The 10,064-nt window shown below is 42.2% G+C and overlaps 1 long non-coding RNA gene across 1 annotated transcript in view; it reads right to left on the reverse strand.

Annotated features, from left to right (window-relative positions):
• The window catches only part of LOC114008441 (uncharacterized), a 16,956-nt gene extending 11,566 nt beyond the window's left edge, over window positions 1-5,390 (reverse strand). The window contains exon 1 of the long non-coding RNA XR_003549975.1: window positions 4,976-5,390. This is a non-coding gene — a long non-coding RNA (uncharacterized LOC114008441). The remainder of the gene's footprint in view (window positions 1-4,975) is intronic.
• Window positions 5,391-10,064: the final 4,674 nt, after the last annotated feature.

Genomic DNA, 10,064 nt, shown 5'->3' on the forward strand with positions numbered 1-10,064 from the left:
CGGGCGCGTGTGCGTGCGTGCCCAAGATCCAGAGAGGAGAATGGAAGAGAAGGGATTGCGGCGTGGCCATCCCCCCGGGGGGTGATTTCTCGCTTTCTGTCTCTGTCTCTCTCTGTCTTTCTGGTGAGTGCACATGCCCTACAGCAAAAAAACTCTCCAAAAAAACATACCTCCATTTTATATTTAGAGAGCTAGAGACTTGAACTGGTTAAGTGACATGCTCAGGTTACCCTCTGAGTTAAAGGCACAGCCAGAACAAGAGTCCAAACACACCAGCACCCACCAGCCTCCACAGAACTAGCCAGCCTTTGACAAGGCCAGGAGCTGAGGAAGCAAAAACACCAAAATAAATTATATATTTTTTTAATCTTTGCCATTCTGACTGGGTTTAAGTGGTGTCTCATTGTGGTTTTAATCTGCATCTTCCTTATGATGACGGATGTTGAGCATTTTTCACATGCTTTTTGGCTGTACCTTCCTTAGAGAGTTGTGGCAAAAGGGGAACGCTCCTACATTGTTGGTGGGAATGTAAATTTGTCCAACCACTGTGGAGAACAATATGGAGGTTCCTAAAGACCTTCAAATAGAACTACCACATGATCCAGCAAGTTCACTCCTGGGTATCTACCCAAAGGACAGGAGAACACTCAGTTGGAAAAGCACTTGCACAACTATATTTATTACAGCATTATTCATGATTGCTAAGACATGGAACCAACCCAAATGTCCACAAACAGATGAATAAATTGAAAAAGTGTGGCACATATACTCCATGGAATTCTATTCAGCCATAAAAAACAAGACCCTGGAATCTGATAGAAAGTGAACAAATATGGAAGATTTTGTTGCTGAGTGAAGCAAGTCAGACTATGAAAGTGAGACATTGTATGTCTCCACTTAACGTATACTGACTGTCCACACTCTGTGGTAGAGACTGAAAGTCTAGAGAACATAAAATCATTAAAAATTGTCATGGACACTAGAGATAAAGTGGAAGGAAAGCGTGTGAGGGGAAGAGCGAAGGAAAGGAAAATTGGGGGGAAAATGGAGAGGTAAGACATTTGTGGAACACAGACATGGTTTATTATCTGTTGATGAGGATGTGTATAGTATTAGCAACTGAATATAGGTGTGTATCATGGTGGGTAAAGTCTCTTTAAAATCTAACTGATGTATAGCTACTAAATGTATAAATAATAATAATAATAATAAAGAAAAAATATAAATAAAATAAGTATATGGGATTGGAATTCTATACTCAGAGAATTTTCAGTTCCTTCTGCAAACATACAAGGAAACTTGAAATGAACTTATCACACTCTGCCAAGAGCCAGCTTGGGAAATAGACGCTTAAGTCCAAGTGAGAAGTTGTAGAGGAGGCACTTTAGGACGGCACACAAGACTAACGGAAGCAGTGATTCCCATGGGATGGCACAAGCTCCGGAGAGAGACAGACCTGCCTTTGAGTGACTCTATCACTCAGAGTGTGATAGCTAGGTGACCCGCAGCAACTTCTTTAACCTCTCCAAGACTCAGTCTCTCACCTATGAAATGAAAATAATGATCATCTTAGAGGGTTGACATGGAAATAGAAGATGTGATACAAGCCCCTGACATGATGACAGGTCCATAAGGGGCATTCAGGGACAAAGCAAGTACCAAAATGCTAGTTACAAACAATGATTCCACTAAGAACAGCAGAGCAGGAGACAGAGGTCGTATGAAGGTTTCCACCAACTTAATGAAAGGAAGTCTGAAATAATTAAGAAACACATGGACAGGCGTTCAATCTGCAGATCACAAGGACAATTTTTTTCAGTATGAAAAGAAAGCTGTCCAGCAGCTCCTAAGCAGATGTCACCCTGGAGCAGTGCCCTTGACAGAGAGCAGGCTGGTCTTTCATTATCTGTCCTCCTCTTTTTCTCTCAGCTTTTTATATATGATGTTCAGCAAATGCACACATACTGTGTGATAGTGGACCATACAAGGGGCCTTTGAAAAGCCCATAGACAATGCATATTATGAAAACATCACGTATGTATTTCAAAAATGTTTGCACTAAAATAAACTTGAACTGTAAGTCCACTTTTCCATGAACTTTTAAAGTCTCTTTGCATACCATGTAGGCTCCATTTTCGTAATGGATACCCAAGACTGTGGGCAGATATGACATGCTCTTAAATTTGCCCAAAGCCTTAAGAAGGAGAGAAGCTACTTAATACTGCATCTAATGGCACTTTTTGTGACAGAGCTGGCTACTGAAAATGTATTTAAGGATTATCACCTTCTGACCAAAAAGTGGGCTGCACTAAACCAGCACAATGAGCTGCACTGGGAGCATTATAATTCCATGATTTATATATAAAATAGTGGATAATATCTGTATCTACACATCAAAGGGAAGTTACTCCTTTTTTTCACATGGAGCTGATTTCAAAGAGATTTATACTTCTTTTTTTTTTTCTTTTTTGAGAGGTTTTTGCTATAAGGCGCATGTGCTTGCCAGAAAGAGAGAGACAGAAAGTGAGAAATCACTCCCCAGGGGGATGGCCACGTTGTAATCCCTTCTCCTCCATTCTCCTCTTGGGCACACATGCACATGCGCCCAACATGAGTTTAAGCCACCGGGTCCGGGACTTAAACCGCAGTCGACTACATAGGAGTACAACGACATAGCCGTTACTCCAACTGCTGATCCCCAAAGGGATTTATAATTCTTAGTGAGAGATGCTCCAGAGATTTGGACCTGTGAGTCTCTGAGATGGTAGATGTTTAATAGTATCAGTGTTGAAAGAACCTCAGAGGTCTTCTGAGAGCCTTGAAATATAAAATGATGATCTCTCTCAACTCCCTACAGCTGTCCAGATGCCATTTAAAGACCTATGGTTCAATGGTGGCCATTTAGAACGATTTAAAAATTACCTCCGAAGAGCGATCACACAAAGAAGAAGAAAAGAAAACATAGGCTAGTGAGGACAATGGATTACGACAGCAAGTTAAAGATTCTTGCAACTCTTTTACTCCTCTAGGTTGACTGAAGTCTGAAGACTTCGGATTGAGGAAAAGTCAGAAATATAAAAGCCAGAGCAGGCTTTTAAATTAAATTTACCAATTTATGATTTCCTTTGACATGATCAAAGCTAAACTTTTGCAGGGACATTTTCTCAATACTAAAGGCAAATAATCCCACCTTCAAAGACATTTTCAGGTCTACTCAATGGCTTTGATTGCGCAGTACCCTGTTTCCTTCAAAACTAAACTTCATATTTTAAATATTGATCAACAAACTAGTCTTCCATTCCCAGATTTCATGTTCAATCTCATGATTGTAAAGCTGTTAGGTTTATAAGGGCTCCACTTCTTCTGCCTTCCCTAAGTGGTGGTGTTCCACCAAGATCCCTCTTTCCATCTTCTACCTTTTCTTACCTTATTTTACATCCTTTCCCCGTACTTCTCCCCATATGCTGATAACACCTAACCATCAACCTACCTGTGGCTCAGGCCTCTCTCCTGAGCTTCACATCCATATATCCAAATACCTCCTGGACATGTCTGCCTGGATGTCCCATTCTCAAACTCACCATGCACATTATGGAGTTCTCTGCCAAATGTACATCTGTTCCTCCTTTTTTATTTTTCTTACTGGTGCCAAAATCCATCTAATCATTCAAGCTACAAACATGAGCATGGAGCTATAAGAGCAGAGAGGAGACTTGAAGGATAGTAGCAATTTGCTGCAGGGTAGGGAGGTAGAGAGGCATTCCAGGTGACAAAATGTCATAACGGAGGCACCAAAGAGAGAAGAGCATGGTATGTGATGGTATGTGTATTATTAGTCAGTATAGGATACTCTATGCCGAGATAACAAATAAAACCTCATAATCTCAGTGGCTTTTTTTTTTTTTCTCATTGAAAAAGAAAATCTGGTGACAATGCATCAGCTTTCCTATAATAGAAACTCAGGATTCTGTTTGCTCCCATCTTGCAACCCACTGTCTTAGAGTTCTGCATATCCTGGCACACCAACAAGAGAGAAAGAGCATGAAGAACTCAGATCCCTTTTAGTTTCTTTAAATCAGAAGTGCCATGTTCCTTTGGCTCACTTTTTTGTTGTCAAGAATGTGGCTCTCGTCTCAACCTAATTGCAAAAGAAACTGGAAGATGTCTTCTCATCTGCCCCGGAAGATGAAATGAGGTAGTAAACACATAGCGTCCTCTACCGTATCATGTTTAGGAAACATGAGAGAATGGTGTACCTGCAAACAGTGGGTATAACAGGGAAGGGAGGTGATACGTGTTGTGGAGAGAAGGTGCACAGGCAGTGCCAGGAGGGAGAGGAAGGTAGATAAAGCCAAAGCCAACGTAACTACCTGGGGGTCTGAGCAGGTTCAAGAGCCTGAATGCCATGCTGAGGATAACATACCTGTCTGATGAGAGTTTACACGGAAACAGGGCAGGGAAGGGAGGTGTGCTCAATAGAGAATCTTAGAGCTCACGCTTCCCAACCAGAAGACCCCACGTAAGGGGGCAGCTCCTCTCAGAACCAGCCTGTGGTTTCTATTGCTTTAAGAGTCAGCGGAGTGCAGATCAGGATCTGAGAGTCAGACCTAAAACAAACTGACGGACCAAAACACCAGACTCATTGTGTTACTCTCTATTGTGTTCACTGTTTCTGGGCACCGCAGGACCCGTCCTCCAAGGGTGTGGCTCTGCTACCCAGCCTCCCCACACTGTCCCCTTCCAGGCTCTTCCCCACTGCTAGCAGCGACCACTGCAGTCTTAGGTCCTGTTCTCTCTGAGTGCCCTGGCTTTCTCCTCAACACATGTGGATGCATTTTCTTGGCCTCTTCTGATGGGGCTCCATTTCCAGCAGTATGTGCCCCAGTGACTTCCACTCTGTTTTATACTCAGTCATCTCCCATCAGACCTGTCCAGTCAAAAGGTAAAGTATTAGCAATAATAACCAAGTCCTTACCACAAGCCAAGCATTGTGTAGAGACAACTGGTTTCATTCTCAGGCCAGCCCCTGAGGTGAGCGGTAGCATTGCTTCCACCGTGCAGATGAAGAAACTAAGGCAGAAAGAAGAGGCTCAGTTGCCAGTTACAGAGCTCTAAACGGCCAGGCTGGGACTGCGAATCCCGGATATCCGGTTTTTTAAGCATTATGCTGCATTACTAGATAAAGGATAAAAGGGAGAAGGGGAGGTAGAGACAACATGGCTTCATGATCTACATTTTTTAAAAAATGAGACTAGCAGTTATGATCAGGAGAAGGGAGAAGAAACAGCCTCCAATTGCAAAGGAAGAGGTGCCGCCCAAGGATAAAAGCCTCCAGTTATTCCACAAAGGTTATTAGTTTCTTCAAAGGGAACAAACTCTGGCTGAAGGTTTGCCCGAATTTTCCTCCATGGACTCTCACTTGCCCTAGCAGGTGGGTGGCAGGGAGATCTGAGGCCCACGAATTGTAGTTCTTGGGCCCTGACTCAGAAAAGTCCCTTGGTCTTGGGAAAGCCCCTCCCACGCACGCACAATGCGGCAGCCGGGAGCAGGCTGGAGCCGGACGAGCAGTTAGCAGGTAGAGACAACATGGCTTCATGATCTACATTTTTTAAAAAATGAGACTAGCAGTTATGATCAGGAGAAGGGAGAAGAAACAGCCTCCAATTGCAAAGGAAGAGGTGCCGCCCAAGGATAAAAGCCTCCAGTTATTCCACAAAGGTTATTAGTTTCTTCAAAGGGAACAAACTCTGGCTGAAGGTTTGCCCGAATTTTCCTCCATGGACTCTCACTTGCCCTAGCAGGTGGGTGGCAGGGAGATCTGAGGCCCACGAATTGTAGTTCTTGGGCCCTGACTCAGAAAAGTCCCTTGGTCTTGGGACAGCCCCTCCCACGCAGGCACAATGCGGCAGCCGGGAGCAGGCTGGAGCCGGACGAGCAGTTAGCGGAGCACACAAGAGGCCTGTCCGCCAGCGTGCAGCTGGCGCGCCCTTTCCGCTGGTGCCAGCTGCCGGGAGCCGCGCACGCAGACGGGCCACGCCCTCCGATGAATATTCATGACAGCCTTGTGCTCAGACCCTGGGATTTCAAAGCCTCTAAAGGGATTAGAAGGAGGGTAGGGGCTTGGTGATAGGGCATTAGAAGGGAGAAGGAGCCCGGCTTTGTCTGAGCTTGCTTTTGAGGACTACAAAGAGCAAGGAGCACATGGAAAGTGAAGTCCATTGCTGCTAATCTTGGCGAGATCGAGTTTATAAAGGGAGCTCCCTGCTCCTTGCAGTTTATCAAATCTTTCAGTGTCCCTCCGCACAAATTACTGGTGTTTTGCAGACAGGCCCTCTTTCTAACACAGGGAAGCATGAAACGACCGAGAGTAGGCGGTTAGCTGGGTATTAAGAGCCTTCTTTATAACTCTTTTTCCAGTTACAGCATCTGTGTTCACAACGCTCCCTCTCACAGGCGGTCCTGTGCCCGTATTTTAATTTGTGCACATTCTTTATCTAATCGGTGACTTGTGTATCTTTTTGTACTGGAAACTTTGTTGAGTGTATCTATTCGACAATGTTAATCTCCCTATTATGAGAAAGGAAGTCGGAAATGGAAGAAATATCATTGGGAGGATACCAAAGAGTAAGAGGGAATGTAGTGTGAAAATATTCAGCTACTTTATTATTATTGCTATTATTATCGCATGGAGCTATTTAAATGAGGACAAGCCCCCCACCACCACCTCATTTTCATCCCTGAAAACTGAAGACATATGCAAATATAAGGGTAGAACTACTGTCAGCAGCCCTGAGTCTTATGGAAAGTAGGACATAAATCAAACAAGCATATAAACAAATGTCCGGGTATTTGCCGTTTCTAGAAATCATAGTTGGATCGGTTTGCCATTAATCCCCAGCAAAATTCTGAACTGTATAGTTAATCAAACAGCTAGTGAATGCTTAAAGATGACCACAAGGAACCAGTAACTTCACCAGGAACTAGTCATGCAAAACTTCACTTTCTTTCTACTTATTTGTATTTATCTTTTTAAATAAAGTGCTTGACTTCATCATCAGATGCCAGAAACAAAGAACATCTTGACAAAAGGACAGCCTATTCCTTCCAACCTTTTTTTACCCCTTTGTAATGGATATGGTATTTAAAAAGATCCAATTGAGCATTTGACAGCCAAAAGAGAATAGACTTTGAAGTCAGAAGGAATTGGGTTTGATTCTACACTTAGCACCTTGTTCTGTGAGTGTGTTGGGAATCTCTAAGACTCAGTGTTCACATAATTGCAAAATGGGAATGGAGTATCTACCACATAGATGTTTTTAAAAATATAGAGTATAAAACATAGGTACTCGGGAAAGGACAAGCATTAAGATACAACCTGAATGGTAAAAAATTTGGATATAAACGCAGAAAAGAAAATAACTGAATATTTCACATAAAAATATATTTTTTAATTTACTGAAAGTTCAATGTAAAATAACCAAGTACATGTGTCATGTGCAGACTGGAGTTTATTAATATAATTAATATAAGAAAAAATTCTAATTAATTTTAGTTGGTAGATTCTATCTGAAACTCTCTGCCCCTTTCTGGGTAGCACAAATGAGAAGGGTAAGGAAAAATAAAATAATATCTAAGATGATGTAGGGCCCAGAAATAATAATATATGAGAAATAGTTGGAGAAAATGATCATTTTTATTTAAGAGAAGAAATATAGGACAGCTATCTTTTGATATTTGAAGAGCTAGGATGCAAAATAGGGTATAAACTTATTATTTACTGCTCTAAATGGTAGAGTTAGGGCAAAAGATTACAAGTTCTGATAAGATAGATTTGGCGCTCAACGTGTAGAAGAACTCTTCAACAATGCAAAATGTGTATTCTCAAAAAATAGCAAAATCACAGTTACTGAAATTATTCAGCAGCAGGTAAAGTCCAGCTGTCAAAAGTAGTAGAGACTGTGGCATTTGCAAAGACAGTGGCCTAGTCTTCGATTAGAGTTAGTCATACACTTGCCTCCACCCCCAGCCATGACAGGCATGACTAATTAATGACAGCTCTCTTTCCTGCAAAAAAATTTCCGGCTGAGCTAAACTCAGCCTGGCAATCCTTTTCCATGCAGCCTCCAAGCCATCACCACCAATTCATTGGAGTTGACAGTCCTCCCAACCTGGATGATCCCTTAGTTCTCTAACATTTTAAAATTTAGAAATTTTCCCCAGTAGCATCACTATAAAGTATTCTGTAAATTAACATAAAGAAAAGTTGCAGTTAAGTGCAAAAATATTTCCAGGTGTCAGTGCATGTGTTTATGTCTATATATGTACCTTTGTGTGTAGGATAATGCATACAAGGCTTGATCTTACCCCGAAACAGGAATCAGGAGAGAATGAACACCTTAGCCCCAGGACCCCTTAAATAGTAATTCCCAGTTAGGGCATGCTGGTAGTTAATGATGTCACTTTTTGAACCCACTCTCATTTCAGCTTGACAAAATGCAAACCTTTTCTTACCCTATGAAATTTCAAACTCATCTTGTAAGTTGTAATTTCTGGAATATCAAGAGCAGGTTGACAAAAAGGAACAGGAAGAACTGGCGGAAGTCAAGCTGGGGTACTTGCAAACCTTCAAGAAAAGGGGAGATTTCATTTTTTCAGCAGGTATGACAAAAGAGTGGTCAATAAGAGACTAAATTACAATATTCGATGATATGAGCAGATTCAGAACCCAAGCTAATGGATGGGCAGCAGGAGCAACGGCCAGGAGGTGCAGTGGTGGAAGGCAGGTGGGCAGCAGCTCATAGTGGCTCCCCGGCCAGCAATTAGGGGGAACAAAGAACCCAGGCTAACTCCTAAGGACAGGGACAAAGGTGCAAAGTCAATTTGGCAGAAGAAAAAGATCATCTTTTCGATAAATATGGCTGGAATGATAGGATATACGTATACAAAATAAAACACCTCAGTTCTTACCTCTCGTATATCTTTATATCTCTGTATATCTTTGATACATAAAATCAACTCAAAATTAATCATAGACATAAACATAAATGGAATCTAAATTTGCTCCTATCATTGAATAGTGTAATTTAGTTTCTTATTAACTATTGTTTTGGTCATGTCTGCTGAAAAATAAAATCCCCCCCTTTTCTTGAAGGTTTACAGCTACCCCAGCACTAACTCTGCCAGCACTCCTTGTTCCGTTTTGTCTACCAGCTTGCCCAAGTTTGAAATTTTATGAGGGCCAAGAGAGGGTAGGAAAAGGTTTGAATTTTGAGAAGGAGGAAGGGGAGGTTCATAAAACAACTTGTTTTGTAACTAAGGTATTTAAATGTTAAAAGAGAGTTTGTTCAAAGGAAATACAAGCAAATAAGCGTATATACAAGTGGGATGCAAATATGCAAAACTTACAAGGTTGGCACCCACCATTGCCCTTTGCCACACTGTCTCTGAGGGGTTGGGAGGGCATCATAGGTGTCCAGGCTGGCTGGTGTTTAACACAGAACTCTGGTCTCAGGAAGAAAGTCCGCACAAACCAGGAAACTAGGCCGCAGTCCCATCCTGTGGGCGTGGGAAACTCTGATGAAAGGATGAGAGGAAACTGCAAGCTCCCAGGACCTCAAGCTTAGGACACATGGATCCTAGCTGTCACTACTCTGCTCTTGTGCAGCTACTTTTCCTGCCCGGCTTGGACAAAGTAGGCTCCACTGGGCAGGCCAGAACCTGAGAAGTTAAGACATCGTACCTGCAAGTAAGTGAGCTGAGGAAGGTAAGAGGAAAGTGCGTGAAGCTCATCTTACCTCTTAAGTTCTGGGGCATTCAATTATGACACCAGTTACATCTCCGCTTATCAGGAGCAAACTCCAATATGTCAAGGATTGTATAAAAGGATATGTAACAACTCTTTTAAGAGACCCCACCGCCAACTGATTTTCTAAGAAAGTAAGAAATAAATATTCCTTCTTTATGCATAAAAGTCTTAGGCATACAAAGTCTTAGGCATACAAAGTATGTTGTAAAGCCCCAAAGCATTATCTGTGGCATCAGATTGCCTGAGTTCAAATTTTAGC

This window comes from Tupaia chinensis, unplaced genomic scaffold, assembly GCF_000334495.1.
Source record: "Tupaia chinensis unplaced genomic scaffold, TupChi_1.0 Scaffold000341_1, whole genome shotgun sequence".
Lineage (NCBI taxonomy): Eukaryota > Metazoa > Chordata > Mammalia > Scandentia > Tupaiidae > Tupaia > Tupaia belangeri.